The 17,281-nt window shown below is 39.2% G+C and overlaps 1 non-coding gene across 1 annotated transcript; it reads left to right on the top strand.

The window, feature by feature from the left end:
• Nucleotides 1-176: 176 nt before the first annotated feature.
• Nucleotides 177-283, top strand: LOC112086155. Its single transcript, XR_002899334.1, has one exon. It is a non-coding gene; the product is annotated as a small nucleolar RNA R71 (small nucleolar RNA).
• The last annotated feature ends 16,998 nt before the right edge of the window (nucleotides 284-17,281 follow it).

The raw sequence follows: 17,281 nt of genomic DNA, 5'->3' as shown, positions 1-17,281 counted from the left end.
TCGAGCGATCGTATTCTGGACAATCATTGTTATTGGCTTGAGCCAAATTTTTGATGAGGGCTCTTCCTTGTACTATCGTCTTTTGTCCAAAATCTCCATTGCTAGCTGTATCAAGCGAAAGTTTGGATTTTGGTTGCAAACCTCGGTAAAATGTGCTCAACAGGTTTGATCCGAGAAATCCATGGTGAGGGCAGTCACGTTCATACTCCTTAAAACGTTCCCAGGCTTCATAGAAAGGTTCAGTCAGTCCTTGCTGAAAGCTTGAGATTTTGGTTCTCAGCAAGTTCAACCTTGACTTAGTATAGAAGTGGTTCAGAAAAGCGGTTTTGCATTCTTCCCAATTAGAAATCGATCCTGCAGGCAAAGATTTCAACCAACTACACTTTAAATAGTCTGCTGGAACTTGGTTTGTCCTCATCATGCTGCAGATTTCTACAAAGAGTTTGATATGATCCATTGGATGTTCAGAAAGAACTCCATGGAATTGGTTTTGTTTCACCAAAGAGATGATTTTAGGCTTGACTTCAAACTCATTCCGATTTGGAAATTGTACTTGGATTGCGGATCGGTTCTGGAAATTCTGAGTAGGTGCATCGAAATCAACTATCCGATGGTTCCTGGCTTGTCTTCGGTGTTGATTTGCTCGCTGAACAGGGCGGTTAACGCGCCCATTTGGCTGCATCTCCTAGTTATTACCATCGGCTGCATTGATAGGTGCATCAAGGACTGCACGTTCTTCTCTCTCTCTTGGTTTTGAGGATCTCTTGGAGGAACCTCATTCTCTTCTCCATCTTGTCGAGCTCGATCACCTTCTCTGTGATCGTTTTCTTCATTTTCACCATGTTCGGACCCGTCTTGGTCCATGTTTAAAGTTTGGTTAACAGGATCTCCAGGCTGGTCGTCGTCGGCCATTCCTTGCATTCGTCTAAGTCTTCAAAGTTCTCTTTCGTGTCTATCTATCTCGTCTAGAATTGGAATGTTTTCTACAGGTCTGCGCCTGATATTCATGCAATTCAGAGAAAACAATAGAAGGAAAAGATAATTCAGCAAACTTTAATAAAGAACTAGAGATCATATGTCTAGAACAGAAATTAGTACAAGAAAAATAACAAAGGCGGCGAAACAAATCCCCGGCAACGGCGCCAAAAACTTGATGTGTCTACTGCGTGAGGGAATAAGTTTTACCCTTAATAAAAACAAATGATAGCCGCAAGTGCACAGCTAATCAATTGTAGTACTTAGGGATCGAATCCACAAAGATTTGTGTGCCTGATATTCTTCTACGGTTTCTAACTTTATGTCTAGACTAGATTAGTTTTAGAGGTTGCTTGTTTGTAACGGATTAAACTAAAACTAAAGAAAGCAAAGAAATCTATCCTAAAAAGCAAGTAGTAAATCGAATGAAAGCAAATGAAACAAGTAGAATATCGAACTGAAGCAAATGAAATGCAGATCTAAATGGGCAAGTAAAAATCGATTGGTTTGTAAACTATGGCTAAAAACGCTGAGCTTTTGAGAACTCTACAGGGATCATAATAGGTTTAAACACTAGGGATTATAGATTGGGATTGACGGATATCAAAATATAGGGTTCTAGAGCTAGAGTACGGCGGTATGACTACGTCACTGTCGTGATCATAACCACCTGTTTCTCGCAACCCAGACCAGTAGGTTTCCACTCTGGCCCTGGAAGGGAGAGAAGGTAAGAGCTGCACAGGACTCGTCAGTACTCACGATTTCGCCGCAGGTAGGTTTCCACTCCTACGGAAACATCGCCTGTTTCATTCTAGGTCTGATACTTAATGAAAACTTTCGCAACACTAACTATCTAGATCATACGAGGTGATCAATCAAGCATACATGCAATAAGAACAAGAATAAACAGAGAACAAAGTTAAAATCCCAGATCTATAAACCTAGACACTACAAGAAAACAAGCGTTTTCCAACGGTCCATTACGATGGTTTAAAAGTCGTCGCAAACTTACAATGATTTTACGACGAATTTACGTAAAAAAAAAACCGTCGTAAACTCGTCGTATAAAAACATCATCGTAACTTTGACGTACAATTTACGACGAATTACGACGAATATACATCGATAACGAGAGATTTGATATTGAATGCAAAATCGTCGTAAATTCGATGTACAATTACGACGAATATACGACGACTGTATTTCGATGTAAAAGATACGACGATTTTACGTCGACACATAAGTTAGGTGAGGAACATTTAAAACATAATGTAGAAGAAATATTTTATCGCATAGTCATCGTAAAAGCGTCGTAATACTATTGTTGAATGTAAAATCGTCGTAAAAAATCGTCGTAAAACCGTCGTAAAGTCTGAAATTTTCTTATAAATAGATCTTCATTCCTTCTTTCAATCACAACACATTATCATTCAAACATAAGAGCATCATCATCCTGGAGACCCATTGTAGGTCTCTTAAATTTTAGTATAGTGTTGTAAATCCTTATATATTGGATTGTCCATTGCTGGAAACCCGAATTAGGAGTTATTTATTTTGAAAAAAAGAACTAATAATATTAAAAGGTTAATTTATTCCATTCACGTGGCTAGACGTGACACAAGAGACCAGCTCTCCTTTATTGTCTAATCAATAAAAAGAGAAAGTATTTTGACTTTATTTCAAGATATGTCTATATACGAGGTAAGAAGCTGGATGTATATGCGTAAAGATTCAGAAGGGGCGTTGACAGAAGAGTTCAAGAACGGGTTAGAAATATTTATGTATCAGGCTACAAATATGGAGAGAACGAAAGATAGCGGAAAGATGTTTTGTCCTTGTTTGAAATGCAAGAATACGAGGTATACACTAACCAAAACCGTGTGGACGCATTTATTAAATAGAGGGTTCATGCCGCAATATTTTGTTTGGTATCTACATGGAGAAGGATATGGCAGTAATACTCATGGGAATGCTGGTAGTAGTAGTAATTATCAAAGTCATATTGATTTTGATGAATCGAATTATGGTCATCAGCCTAATCAGTATCAATCTGATCAAAGTGTAGATCATGATAGGATGCATGAGATGGTGACTGATGCATTTCAAGAAACGCATACTGGTAATGCTGTTGAGGAACCTAATGTAGATGCCAAACGATTTTATGATTTGTTAGACAATGCTAATCAGCCAATCTACGAAGGATGTAGAGAAGGCCTGTCTAAATTATCGTTGGCAGCTAGGATGATGTCAATTAAAACAGATCATAACCTGGCTGAGGTTTGCATGGATGATTGGGCTGATCTTCTGAAAGAGTATATACCGGAGGATAACTTGGCAGCGGGAACATACTATGAAATACAAAAGTTGATTTTTAGTCTTGGTCTACCTTCTGAGATGATAGATGTATGTTTTGACAATTGTATGATTTTTTGGAAAGATGATGATCAGCTGGAGGAATGTCGATTTTGCCAAAAACAAGATGCAGGCCGCAAACTGGTGGGCGTAAAAGGATACCGTACCAACATATGTGGTATCTCCCTATAACTGATAGGTTAAAACGGCTTTATCAATCTGAAAGGACAACTGCATCAATGAGATGGCATGCGGAACATACACAAGTAGATGGAGAAGTTGTTCATCCATCAGATGTAAAAGCATGGAAAGACTTCAATATGGTATACCCAGATTTTGTGTAAGTTCAAACGGAATGTCTATCTTGGTCTGTGCACTGATGGTTTTAGTCCATTTGGTATGTCTGGTAGACAATATTCATTATGGCCAGTAATCCTAACTCCTTATAACCTTCCTCCAGATTTGTGCATGCAAAGGGAATTTCTTTTCCTAATTATTTTGGTTCCAGGTCCAAATCATCCGAAGCGAGCTCTCGATGTATTTCTGCAGCCACTCATACATGAGTTGAATCAGTTATGGTATACTGGCATTCGCACATATGACTATTCTACGAGGAAAAATTTTACTATGCGGGCTGTGCTTATGTGGACAATAAGCGATTTCCCCGCTTATGGTATGCTATCAGGATGGACTACACATGGGAGGCTATCTTGTCCTTATTGTCTTCCTCGAACTGATGCGTTTCAGCTAAAACATGGTAGAAATTTATTGGTTTGATTGTCACCGGAGGTTTTTACCGGATAACCATCCATATCGGAGGAACAAGACGTTATTTATGAAGAACAAAAGTGTACATGTCCCTCCACCCGTAAATTTAACAGGAGCTGATATACATGCACAAATCGATCATTGGAGGGCAGAGGAAACAGTAACGCGTGGAGGAAACTGGCACACTCCTGCAAATATGCCTGAAAGTTATGGAGTTCATCATAATTGGCACAAGAAAAGTATCTTTTGGCAACTACCTTATTGGAAAGATCATCAGCTCAGACATAATCTTGATGTCATGCACATTGAAAAAAACTTTTTTGATAACATCATGCATACAGTTATGAACGTAGCGGGAAGAACAAAAGACAATGGTAAGTCAAGATTGGACTTGCCTGATTTATGCAACAGAAGTGAGTTGCATCTACTGAGAAACGGAAAAGCACCAGTTCCTGTATTTCGGTTGAGTGCAGATCAAAAGTCAGCATTGTTCAGATGAGTTTCTTCAGACGTTAAATTTCCTGATGGGTATGTCTCTAATCTTTCCAAATCTGTTGAGAAGGGGGTAAAGTTTGCTGGGATGAAAAGCCATGACTGCCATGTGTTTATGCAACGATTATTTCCATTTGCATTTGCTGAACTCTTGCCCAAAAATGTCCATGAAGCTATTGGAGGCATTGGTGCTTTTTTCGAGATCTTAGTACACGAACATTATCAGTTGATGTAATATCACAACTGGCATTGAATATTCCAATCTTGTTGTGCAATTTGGAAAAGATCTTCCCACCATCATTTTTTGATGTTATGGAACATCTTCATGTTCATCTCCCACACGAAGCAGAGCTCGGTGGACCCGTTCAGTACAGGTGGATGTATCCGTTCGAGCGTTTCATGAAGCATCTTAAGGGTAAAGCCAAAAACCTAACTAAAGTGGAAGGCTCAATTGTGGCGGGAAGCTTGACGCAAGAGACTTCACACTTCACTTCATACTATTTTGCACCGAAAGTACGAACACGCAAAAGAGCTACTCGTCGATATGATGATGGAGGAGTTGGCCAAACATATGCCGTTGAAGGTGTACCTGATATATTCTCGCCGATCGGACGTCTTAGTCAAAAACTAAAAGAAGTTTGGAGGTCCACTGAAAAAGATTATCACAGTGCACATACGTATATCCTGTTAAATTGTGAAGAGTTATCATCGTATGAAAGGTACTTTTTAATTAATAATATCTTTATATATATATATATATATAGTGATCAGTATTAATAAAATATTTGTTGTTTTCTCAGCACATTCGTTGATGAGGTTAAAGAATGCATATCTGGGGAATCTGAAACTGAAATCAATGATCGTAAAGATCAACACTTTGCCCAGTGGTTAAAAGGACAAGTACGTATAAAATTTTAATTAAAAGACTACTTTGATATATATCCAAATCAAGAAATTAAAGCAAATTTTTTCCTTATTATAGGTGGACCCGAATGATCCTGATGAATTTCCAACATGGTTCCATGAGTTACTACTAGGTCCGATGGCAAAAATAACTACAGCCTCCATGTATTTCACTCGGGGCTATGTTTTTCACACAGACCGTCACGGTGCAAAGCGGGCGACAACTAACTATGGAGTTTGTGTGAGGGGTGAAATAGATTTTTATTGAGTTCTGCAAGAAATAATTAAAGTAGAGTATCCTGGATTGTTAAGGCTGAAAACTGTTGGAAGAGGGGTACGTCTAAACAAGTTCGGAGTTGTTGACGTGAACAAATCACGACGGTACAACAGGTTTGAGCCATTTATATTAACTTCTCAAGCAGAATAGGTAACGTTTCTGCCATACCCTCGCATTCGATCAACAGGAATCTCATGGTTAGCTGTAGTTAAAGTAGCTTTGAGGGGCAAGATTGTAGGGGTTGAGGATGTTCCACTTCAACAGGACACTTGCGTAGAGCTGTCTGAACCAGATGTTGATGAGCAGATTTTCTTAATAGACCCTCGGAACAGGCAAGTTGAAGATCTTCCCGATGATACAGAAGAAGAAGGTGATGATGAGTTTGCTGAAACCGATGATGACGATTTGGCGGAAGACGAAGGTGAAGGTGACGAAGTAATAGAGGAAGAGGAATCTGATTGAGTTTCATGCATTGTATGTAGTGAATACTTAATGTTTGTTATTATGTCATTTGTAACTTTGATTGTTAGAAATTTTAAAATTGATAAAATTCGATTTTATGACCGTTTTACGACGATTTTACTAAACTCTAAACCCTAATTCTAGGTTATAAGCCCTAAATGAATAGGGTTTCAACATTACGACGTCTTTACGACGAACAGTCGTAATATCGTCGTAATATTACGACGAGTACACTATTTCGTCGTAAAATCGTCGTAATGTTGAAATCCAAGAATTTGAATCTTTTATATCCTATTGGTTGTAAGGTATTTCACAAAATTTTTTGATTGGTTATCTTATTTTATATGAAATGCAATCAATCTGATTTTAAATCAAAAATTTGAAAAAAAACATACATATTTATAAGTTCATGCATGTTTTCGTAAATATTAAGTAAAAGGTTATATATTAGATTACGGAATTTCAATATTTACTACCTCATGTCATAAATCCATCATACATGCAAAGTTGTAAACCTTTTGTTATATGTTAGGATACAATAACCTTTGCATTGTTCTTTATGCAATATCCCATTTTTAAGATTTAGGGTTTAATCACTTTTTAAAAAAACTTCGTAAAACCGTCGTAATATAATCGTAACATTACAACGGTTTTACGACCAAGTTCTCTAAAACCGTCGTAACGTTTGCACCCGGATAGGCTCTTGATCTGAGGTACGAGGTTATAAATGTTTAGACGTTACGACGGTTTTACGACGGTTTTGGGTAAAATCGTCGTACAACCGTCGTAACGGTCAAACGCTCCCATCATGACACGTGTCATGTCATGCAGTGGACCGACTGTTATACAACCGAATCTTCATAAAATCGTCGTAACGTTACGACGATTTTATGACGATCACAAAATCTATATAAGGGACGCGAGTTTTCCCCGTTCGTCGCTCATTCCTCTCTACTCCTCTCTCTCTCTCTAAAAGCTTTCTCTCTCTAAACCCTAAACATCTCCCTCACTCCCTACTCTCCCAGCCAAATTTAGATTGGTTTCTTTTTTAAAATTAATTTCATTACAGATTTTTTTAGATTTAGGTTCGGAATTTAGATTTAGGTTCGGAATTTAGATTTAGGTTCGGAATTTAGATAGGCCCGGATTTTATAAATAATATAGGATTAATTAGTAACAAATGTTTTTTAATTTTGTAGATTACGTTCATATGGCTCCTCGGGCTAAGAGGTTTCACTACCGACAGCTGGTAGATTCAGACGGTACGGCCCCATCTACCTCAGCGACCGGGTCAGTCATCCCGGAGTCCTCGGGAACACAACGGACGGTTTCCATACCAGCTGAAAGAAGCTGGATCAGGCCACACTTGACACTTGGTTCAAGTGTTTTGCAGTAAGTATTTTACAATTTTGATTAATATTAATTATTATTTTTACTTTTTACAATAATTACTAACTTTTTGTTTTTTTTTCTATAGCAAAACTCGCATTGGGAAACATCCGCACACGGACGTGTGGAGACGGCCTTCAAGGAGAAGGTCAAATTCCGCCTCAACAACACTGTTTCCGACTGGAAACGGAAGTGGGAGGTTGACGGCAACAAGGCCAAGCCGGCGCCTATGGCCGATTCCGTCTGGCGGGGTCTTGTCCAGTACTGGTTGATCCGCACAACCAGACTACTGCGGCCAAGTGTTCCAGATCCAGGTAACTTAATTAAATTAATAATTATATTATCTTATTTTCTACTTATAATATATTCTAATGAATATATTTTTCAGGAATGCTACTGACGATGCGAGAAATCGGAAGAACGTCCCGCACACTTCCGGCCAGATTCCTTTTGCCGGAAGACGCCTTATGATAGTAATTAACATTTAAATTATTAATTTTATAGTTTTGAAATAATAAACCCTTATATGTCTTATAATTTTTTTCCTTTTGAATTTGTAGGTCGAAGAAAACGGGGGACAACTTCCTCCGATGACGAAGGTCATCGCCGAGACGCATAAGAAGCGGAAAGGCGAATTCACGGATCCTCGGGCGGAGGAGATTTACAACGCCGCCTGTGCGGCGATCAAGGAGCGGCAGATGCAACTGACTCAGCAGGTGCGTCCAATGTCTCCCGGAGGTAGCTCGGTCCAATCGACCCCGGCGCTGACGGTGACGGAGATGGACCAGATTTTTGAAGAGGTAATTAATTTCAATTAATACATTTAATTAATGTAATTTTAATTTTAAATTCAATTTTTAACCATAATGTATTTAAATATTTTCAGCTTGCCCCTAACAAAAAGGGGCGGGTATTAGGGATGGGATCCATCCGTAATACCCCGGCAGCTACGGCGACATGTCACGTCCGGGCCCCGGATCTGGTTATCCGCCTGGAGATCGACCAGATGCGGACCCACTACGAGACGAAGATAGACCAGCGGTACGGTCTCTTCGAGATCATGGGAGCCGACAACCCGGTGCTCATGGTGCAGTTGGACAGGCTGCGGTCTGATGGGGTTGTCGGATCGTCTGCCGGGTCATCTTCTAGGAGGCAACCACCGGTGCAGACGGACGAGGAGATGTTCCGGTCTCTCGGGACCGGAGATCAGGCGCCGGAAGCCTCTACCCGAAGACCCGGCAAAGAACACGTCGAGGACGATGGGGAGCAGGCCGGTGACGGGATCGACGACATTGATGTAGATTTAGATTTAGAGCTGTAGGGTTTTTTTGTAAATACTAAAATTAATTTTAATTTGAAATTTAATTAAATTTTAAATTGTAAATTAATTTTTTTTAATTTAAATTTTAATTCGAATTAAAATTTTTTTTTTAATTATAGAAAACGTCGTATAATCGTCGTAATATAATTATTATTATTTTATAAAACCGTCGTATATTCGTCGTAAATTGTACGACGAAGTTACGACCAAAATGTACGACCACAAATACGACGATTATACGTCTGTGTTTTACGACGATTTTACGACGGAATGATCAAATAATTTACGATTAAATTACGACGTAACTTGCGTCGTATATTGTACGACGATCTTACGTCATTTATTAACGACGTAACGACGGTCCAGGCGAAGACCAAATCGACGCAATTCGATGTAAAATTGTCGTAAACTGTACGACGCATCTACGATGATCTTTTTCCCTCGATGTTACGACGAAACGAAACCGTCATATATTATACAACGATTTTACGACGATTTGTCTATTACGACGATGAGTTTACGACGATTTTGAAATCGTCGGTAGTCTGTCGTAATAGCCCTATTACGACGAAATATAGACCATTTTGGCCGTCGTAAAATGGTGTTTTTCTTGTAGTGAGATGTATTAATCGATTATGAGAGCCCCTTTCGGGAACCCTAAGCCCAACTTGGAATCTACTCAGACATGTCTGAGGTCGACATCATTATTGGTTTAAATAAAAACAATCAAAAACAGTAAAGAACAGAGATGAAAGAAAGCTTCTCTATTGAAGAACTCAGAGTTGAACAATCTTCTCTAAAAATCGCATAAAACGGCTAAAGGAAAAGGGTTTTTGTAAAAGTATGAAGGTGATGTCTAAAAATGACCTAAATGACAAGTATTTATAGTCTTCAATACTCCATAGTCTCTAGGGTTCTGGAATTGAGGCAGAGAAATGATTTTGGCCTTCAGAAATATGGGCTTTTAATCGGAGTTGGCCGGCCGCAGTCGAGAGTAACGTGGCCGCGGGAAACAGAGGCTTAGCCGCGGTCGTGAAGCTTGTGACCGCGGTGGATGGGTTGGTGGCCGCGGTCGCATGACTTGTTGGCTGTCTTCTAGTGTCTCCGGGGAAAATAGAATATCTTGAGATCCAACCGTTGGAATATCTCCAAACCAAGTGCATTTGAAAGCTGGTTGAGTCTTCTATAAGTTGTCCAATTTGAGGGTTATCAGACGGTGAGAAGGTCTTCGTCTCTCCATGAGAGTTATGACGGTATGCATTTATCCAAAAGAGTCTTTTGTTCCAATTTGTGCCTCTTTATCCCAAATTACCTGAAAAGTCTCTTAAAATCCGAAAACATAGAAATCCTTTGAAAATCTTTGAAAATAGAGTAGAAGCACCTGCAAAAGACATTAAAGTGATCCATAAAAGTGGTCAAAATCTGGTGTTATCATTCACCATATGGAAGCCGCACGCCTCCTTTCTACCGAGATGATTGTTTTTCATCTCATATGGTCAACCCTAGACCATATGCTCATCGCCTACCTCACCAGATCATTGACCAAGATGAGAACGTGCAGATCAGTAACCGTTTGGAGCAGTTTGAAGCCACAATTAAGCAGTTTATCGATGCTCAAGTCATTTCTGAAGCCGCCCTCCATTAGAGAATCGATGTTATATTGAACCTCTTCAAAAAAAAGTTTGAAGACATCTCAGCTCAAGTCAAATCAATAGAAGAACGTGCACTCAAGGATGCAGCAACCATCGCTGAGATTTGACACCATGGAGGAAGAACAAGCCAAGCACACTTATGAGCTTCACAAAGCTAAGGATAAGATTAGGACCCTTGATTTCAAGCTCGATGATGTGAACAATGCCCTCAATGAAGCCAAGAATGAGTCTTATTACTTCAGAATCGAAGTTTCAGAGAAGGTATACAAGGTCATGGATAAAACTGAAAAGCTTTACTTAACCCTAGACAAAGTTGTCTATGCTCTTGATGAAATTGAAGAGAAGGTTGAAAAGATTATGCAAGGACATGAAGCACAAGATTCAACACTTCACAATTAATATCTTGACCTAGGAAAGGAGTACAATGAGCCAGAAGACCCAGGAGATCACTCAGAATACAAAGAAGAAGGTGAATCAAGCAAGTCACCTCGGAGACACTTCCCTGCGGTCACACCTCCTATGACCACGGCCAGTAACCATCGGTCCGTCTCTAATCAATCCCTTTCGGGTCATTTAGGCCACTGCTTATCTGATGCACCCCCTGAATTGACTAGAACTCCTCTCTTCCAGCAAGTAATCTACTCTATTAATACTCAAGAATCTCAAAATGAAGATGGGACACTACCTTGCAACATGGCTTTATCTTGTGAAGATGATTATGAAGAATAATACTTTGAAGATGAAGAGTATGGTCTGTTTGTTGAAGATACAAATGCAGTGTACTCATCAGGGGGCGACTCACCATGCCTTGAAGTAATAACCAGTAACATATCTAGGGAGAAGCTTAATGAGTTCAATAACTTTTTTAAGACAATCCCTACCCACCTGAGTTTCGATGATGTCTGGAAGCTTCATTTTCTGCAAGTTATTTTTTAGATACAGCAAGGGATCTAAAGAGAATATCCACATTTATTTCATGAGACCAGACACCTAACATCACCTGATGCTGCGGTTTACTCAATCCATCTCCAAAAACCTGAAGAATGCAGCTACTATACCAACAAGATCAGCAAAGAGAAGCTAGATGAGTTCAACAATGTGGTTCGAAGCTTACCTGAAGGAATCACCATTGCCAGAACTTGCAAGGACTACATGATCGGACACTACTTTTGTGAAAGCAAGGAATCTATTCATGAGATAGAAGACTTGTTCATTCATACAAAACAAGGAAGACCTGTTCGAACACTGCACAAAATCGAAGACAAATGTCAGTTTCTCATCTATAGTTCTATTGGAGGTGAAAGATTTAACCATGTTCTTTGTGATTCTGGAGCTTGTCTCAACATGATGTCCAAAGCAACTGCTTTGAGGCTTGGAATTAAGCATATGTGCAGTACTATAACAAGGTCATCCTAGCTGATGAATCCAGTACAACACCAAAAGGAGTAGCCTCTGATATTCCCTTGAGGACTGGAGATTGCATTGTGCCTTTCGATTTTTATATTGTCAAGACCAAAGATGATTCACATCCGATCATAGTTGGATGGGTCTTCACTGGACTAAACCACTTCCTACACCAAGTCGAGCTAAACAACTTAAAACAAAAGTGCTTAATGGGAGGCAACCCATTTAGGTTTTGTTTTTCTTTAGGATTTTATTTCTTTTCCTATTGATATATTTCTTAGTTTCAAGTGTTTCTTATAAATCAAAAGAGCCAAAAAAAAAAAACCAAAAAACCAAAAAGAAAGATTGGTTCCCAAGTGCTGGACCTAGCAGGAACCAAAGAGAGCATGATTTGGTTAAAAGAAGCTGGCCACGGTTGCATTCAACCTGCAGCCGACCAAGAAGAGATCCACTCTGGTCTTGGAATTCCACCTGCAGCCGAGACCAAATTACCCACAGTCGCATGGCCTGCACCCGCGGCCACTGGTCGTTCACACCATCCTTCGACCCAGTTCACCTCATTTCACCTCACCATGTCACATTCCACCTCATCCACCACTTCTCACCATCTCCCACCACCTTTTAGCATCTTCCAGCATCGATCCGGTTTATTCCCTTCAGCATCCCAGTTTGAAGCTCATTCATTATTCATGCACCCTAGCATCATTTACATCATTAACACCATCCCTTAATACAATCCACCAGCATCTGCATCATTTATTTCATCTTGAATCCAGGTAAGTTCCCTTTTTCTTATCTTTTCCATCCATTCATACTCTTTTCTCATCCAAGCTCGATTTATTTCACACTGAGGACAATGTGATTTAAGTCTGGGGGAGGATTTCATCCCTTTCTAGCCATTTTTCTTTCATGAGTCTTGCATTATCTACATTTTCCTGTTTTCTTTAAAGTTTTTTCAAAAACGATTTTTAAAACAAAATACGTTTTAAATGGAAACGGTGAACATAAATCGATGATACTTAACTGTGTGCTTTTAGACTATTCCCTAGTGACATGCTCATTCGTGATTTAGGACTAGACTAGGCGGTAGCTAAGCATATTTGAAACGATGTACCCCAAATAAATTTGAAGGATTTCAATTTAGATGAAAGAATATACTAGCTCTATTTTATATGGACTTAACAGTGACTTAACTTTCTCATTGAAGCATTAGATCAGGGAAAAGAATCATACATTCTGGACTCAATTATCCTTTTACCACTCTTTGTTGATCCTGAATGGCTAGTTCATCTATAGCTAGTTTCCCACCTTACCCAACCTCTTTCAAGCCACATGTATTTTTGTTTTTTTTCATTGTCATATATGCAGATATGTGCAAAAACGTCGGAGAGAAAGAAGATCAACGCAGTTTTCAGTCACTGAAGACAAAGACTTGCGATTTCTGGAATGATTCACAAAGGAGAAAGCTTAGTTTGCCTCAGAAAAACTTCAAAACATTGGTATATTTTCGGCCCTTAGACTCTCTCTTTTAATAAAAGGTGTTTCTCCAAAATAAAAACCTTAGAGAGTCTAGGAGGATCAAATTTTTATTTTGAGACAAGCCTTGGTTCGATTATTTGGTATTTTTGGAGATCATCTTATTGATTCCCAAAAAAGATCTAAGTTTGGGGGGAAGTACCTGTTTACAACAAAGGAGGAAGGATTATGAACCAACACTTGGCAAGGAAGAGTAACTGAAAATTGTGGGCATAACCAGGTCCATTCTCTCTTATGGTTTTGCTTAATATCTAGCATCCTCCAGATCTTCAGGTAACCCTAAAAACTTTAACTCCACCACTTAAATAGCGCTTGATACCAAACACCATCTACACTGAATGATGTCTTTGATGAACAGTTCACACTTTGCACTTATTGAATGCAGAGAGCTAGTTGACTGGAATCGAGATTTAGATTGTTTAGATTTTGCATGATGGAAAAAGTGGACTAGTATCTTTTATGTCTTGGTGAGAGTTTTCTAGACTAAGTTGCAATTGTTTACGATCGATTGTCATAGTTTAGAGGTTCAAGTCGCTGAGATTTTTGCATTTCCTATTTTTGTTTTCAGTTCATCACCTTGATTTTTGTGTTGCTTGACGACAAACAAAGGTTTAAGTCTGGGGGAGTTGATAACACCGTATTTTAACCACTTTTGTGGTTCATTTTTAAATGCTTTTCTTATGCTTTTTATTTCATTTAAGTGTTTTTATTATGGTTTTCTAGTACTTGTGGTTTCAAGACTCTTTTCAGGAAACTTAGGTAAGAGCTTTGCAAAATGAATAGAATACCATATTTTTAGCTCAGAGTCAAACCGTTAGAATTTCACCCTCAAATGAAACCTTCTCACCGTCTGATCCAGCTCAAATTTGGAGAACTTAAAGCTGTGGCAGCTAGCTTTCCAGCACACTTGACCTCAGGACAATCCAACAATCCAATCAATCAGCAGCCCAGTGATAACACCGGATGTTGACCATTTTTATGGATCACTTTAATGTCTTTTACAGGTATTTTAACTCCATTTTCAAAGGTTTTCAAAGGATTTCTATTTTCGGATTTTATAAGATTTTTCAGGTAATTTGGGATAAAGAGGCACAAATTGGAACAAAAAGACTCTTTTGGATAAATGCAGACCGTCAGAACTCTCATAGAGAGACGAAGACTTTCTCACCGTCTGATCACCCTCAAAATTGGACAACTTATATAAGAATCAACCATCTTTCAAATGCACTTAGTTTGGAGACATTCCAACGGTTGGATCTCAAGATATTCTATTTACCCCGGAGACACTCGAAGACGGCCAGCAAGTCACGCGACTGCGGCCACCAACCTATTCACCGCGGCCAAGCCTTCATTTCCTGCGGTCACGTTACTCTCGACCACGGCCGGCCAACTCCGATTAAAAGCCCATATTTCTGAAGCCCAAAGTCATTTCTCTGCCTCAATTCCGGAACCCTGGAGACCATGGAGTATTGAAGACTATAAATACTTGTCATTTAGGTCGTTTTTAGACATCACCTTCATACTTTTACAAAAAAAACCCTTTTCCTTTAGCCGTTTTATGCGATTTTTAGAGAAGATTGTTCAACTCTGAGTTCTTCAATAGAGAAGCTTTCTTTCATCTCTTTTCTTTACTGTTTTGAAGTGTTTTTATTAAAACCAATGATGATGTCGATCTCAGCCATGTCTGAGTAGATCCCGAGTTGGGCTTAGAGTTCCCGAAAGGGACTCTCATAAACGATTAAGACATCTAGGTTTATAGATCTGGGATTTTAACTTTGTTCTCTGTTTATTCTCGTTCTTATTGCATGTATGCTTGATTGATCACCTCGTATCTGATCTAGATAGTTAGTGTTGCGAAAGTTTTCATTAAGTATCAGACCTAGAATGAAACATGCAATTTTTCCATAGGAGTGGAAACCTACCTGCGGTGAAATCATGAGTACTGACGAGTCCTGTGCTGCTCTTGCGTTCTCTCCCTTCCAGGGCCAGAGTGGAAACCTACTGGTCAGGGTTGCGAGAAACAGTTGGTTATGATCACGACAGTGACGTAGTCGTACCGCCATACTCTAGCTCTAGAACCCTATATTTCCATATCCGTCAATCCCAATCTATAATCCCTAGTGTTAAAACCGATTATGATCTCTGTAGAGTTCCCAAAAGCTCAGCGTTTTTAGCATAGTTTACAAACCAGTCGATTTTTACTTGCTCATTTAGATCTACACTTTATTTACTTTAGTTCGATATTTTGCTTGTTTCATTTGTCTTTCATTCGATTTTCTACTTGCTCTTTAGGATAGATTTATTTGCTTTCTTTAGTTTTAGTTTAATCCGTGACAACAACCAACCTCTAAAACCAATCTAGTCTAAACATAAAGTTAGAAACCGTAGAAGAATACCAGGCACACAAATCTCTGTGGATTTGATCCCTAAATACTACAATTGATTAGTTGTGCACTTGCGGGTTTCATTTGTTTTTATTAAGAGAAAAACTTGTTCCCTCACGCAGTAGACACATCACCCAGCCTTCCGGACCGCGCCCAACACTTGGTTCCCCACGGTTGCCCATTTCCTGACTGCAGAGAATCAACGTTCAGACCCAAAAAGCCCATTTTCAAGCCCGTTCGATTTTTTTTCGAGGAAACTGATGCGATTGTAAACGGGGTTTGTTGTTTTCGTTTTACTAAGCTTCAGGTTTTAAATTTATAACCTCTAAATGTCTGCAAGTGCACAGATGTGCGCTGTAGTACTTTAGGTATCGATCCACAGAGACTTAGTTGTTTCAGTACGAATTCACGGCTATGCTTAAATCAGACTAGAACTAAAAAGGTTTTGGTTGTCACTAATCTAAACTAGAAAGCTAAACAAGTAAAAGCAAATAAAAACGAAAGCAAGTGAAAGCAAGTAAAAATCGGTTATGAATGAAAGCAAGTAACAAGCGAATAAAAGCATAATGGAAATCTAAGGTTGTAAGCAATGAAAGAAAAACGTTGGGGCTCAAGGGGTTTCGCAGGGATTTATGGACTAGGCTATGTCGATTTTAAACAAGTAATAAAGGTAATCAACTACGTATGTTCTAGAACTCGAGGCACAGAAGTATGAATAGCCTACTTTCGCAGCACTAAACAACTATCTCTCGCAACCCTGATCAGTAGGTTTCCACTCTGATTCTGGAAGGGAGAAGATGCAATAGCAGAACAAGACTCATCAATATTCACAACTCAACTACAGGTCGGTTTCCACTCCTATAGAATTATTGCTCGTTTCACCCTAGTTCAGACAATCAATGAAATCTTTCGCAACATATCATATCAGGTCGGCTTCTAAGTGGCCAGCAAAGAATCACGCAGTAAGATTAAAGGCAAACGAAGAACATCTAGCAGATTAATAATCCTAAATCTATCGATTCATAAGCAAAGACACATGAAATTCCTTTTGAACAATCCCTTTAAACCCAACTGGGTAACTACTCAAACATATTGTAACAAAGCATCATAAACGAAATTGAAAGTGCAGGAAACTAAAGAAAAGAAGGAAGAAAAACGAAGAACAGAGTTGCAGGTGGAGGCGCGATGATGCTCTCCAGCGGCGGCTCCTTCTTCGGGATCGACGGCGGGGGTCTCTAGGGTTCCACACAAACTCTCTCTCTCTCTCTCTCTAGTATGTGATTCTATTCGTCTCTTTCCTTTAGAATGACCTAAGAAGGTATTTATAGCTTCTGGAGGTGTTCTGGACACTTAGGGCTTCAAAAAT

Source organism: Eutrema salsugineum, unplaced genomic scaffold, assembly GCF_000478725.1.
Source record: "Eutrema salsugineum unplaced genomic scaffold, Eutsalg1_0 scaffold_23, whole genome shotgun sequence".
In the NCBI taxonomy this organism is placed as follows: Eukaryota; Viridiplantae; Streptophyta; class Magnoliopsida; order Brassicales; family Brassicaceae; genus Eutrema; species Eutrema salsugineum.
This window is presented reverse-complemented; position numbering and strand designations above follow the sequence as displayed.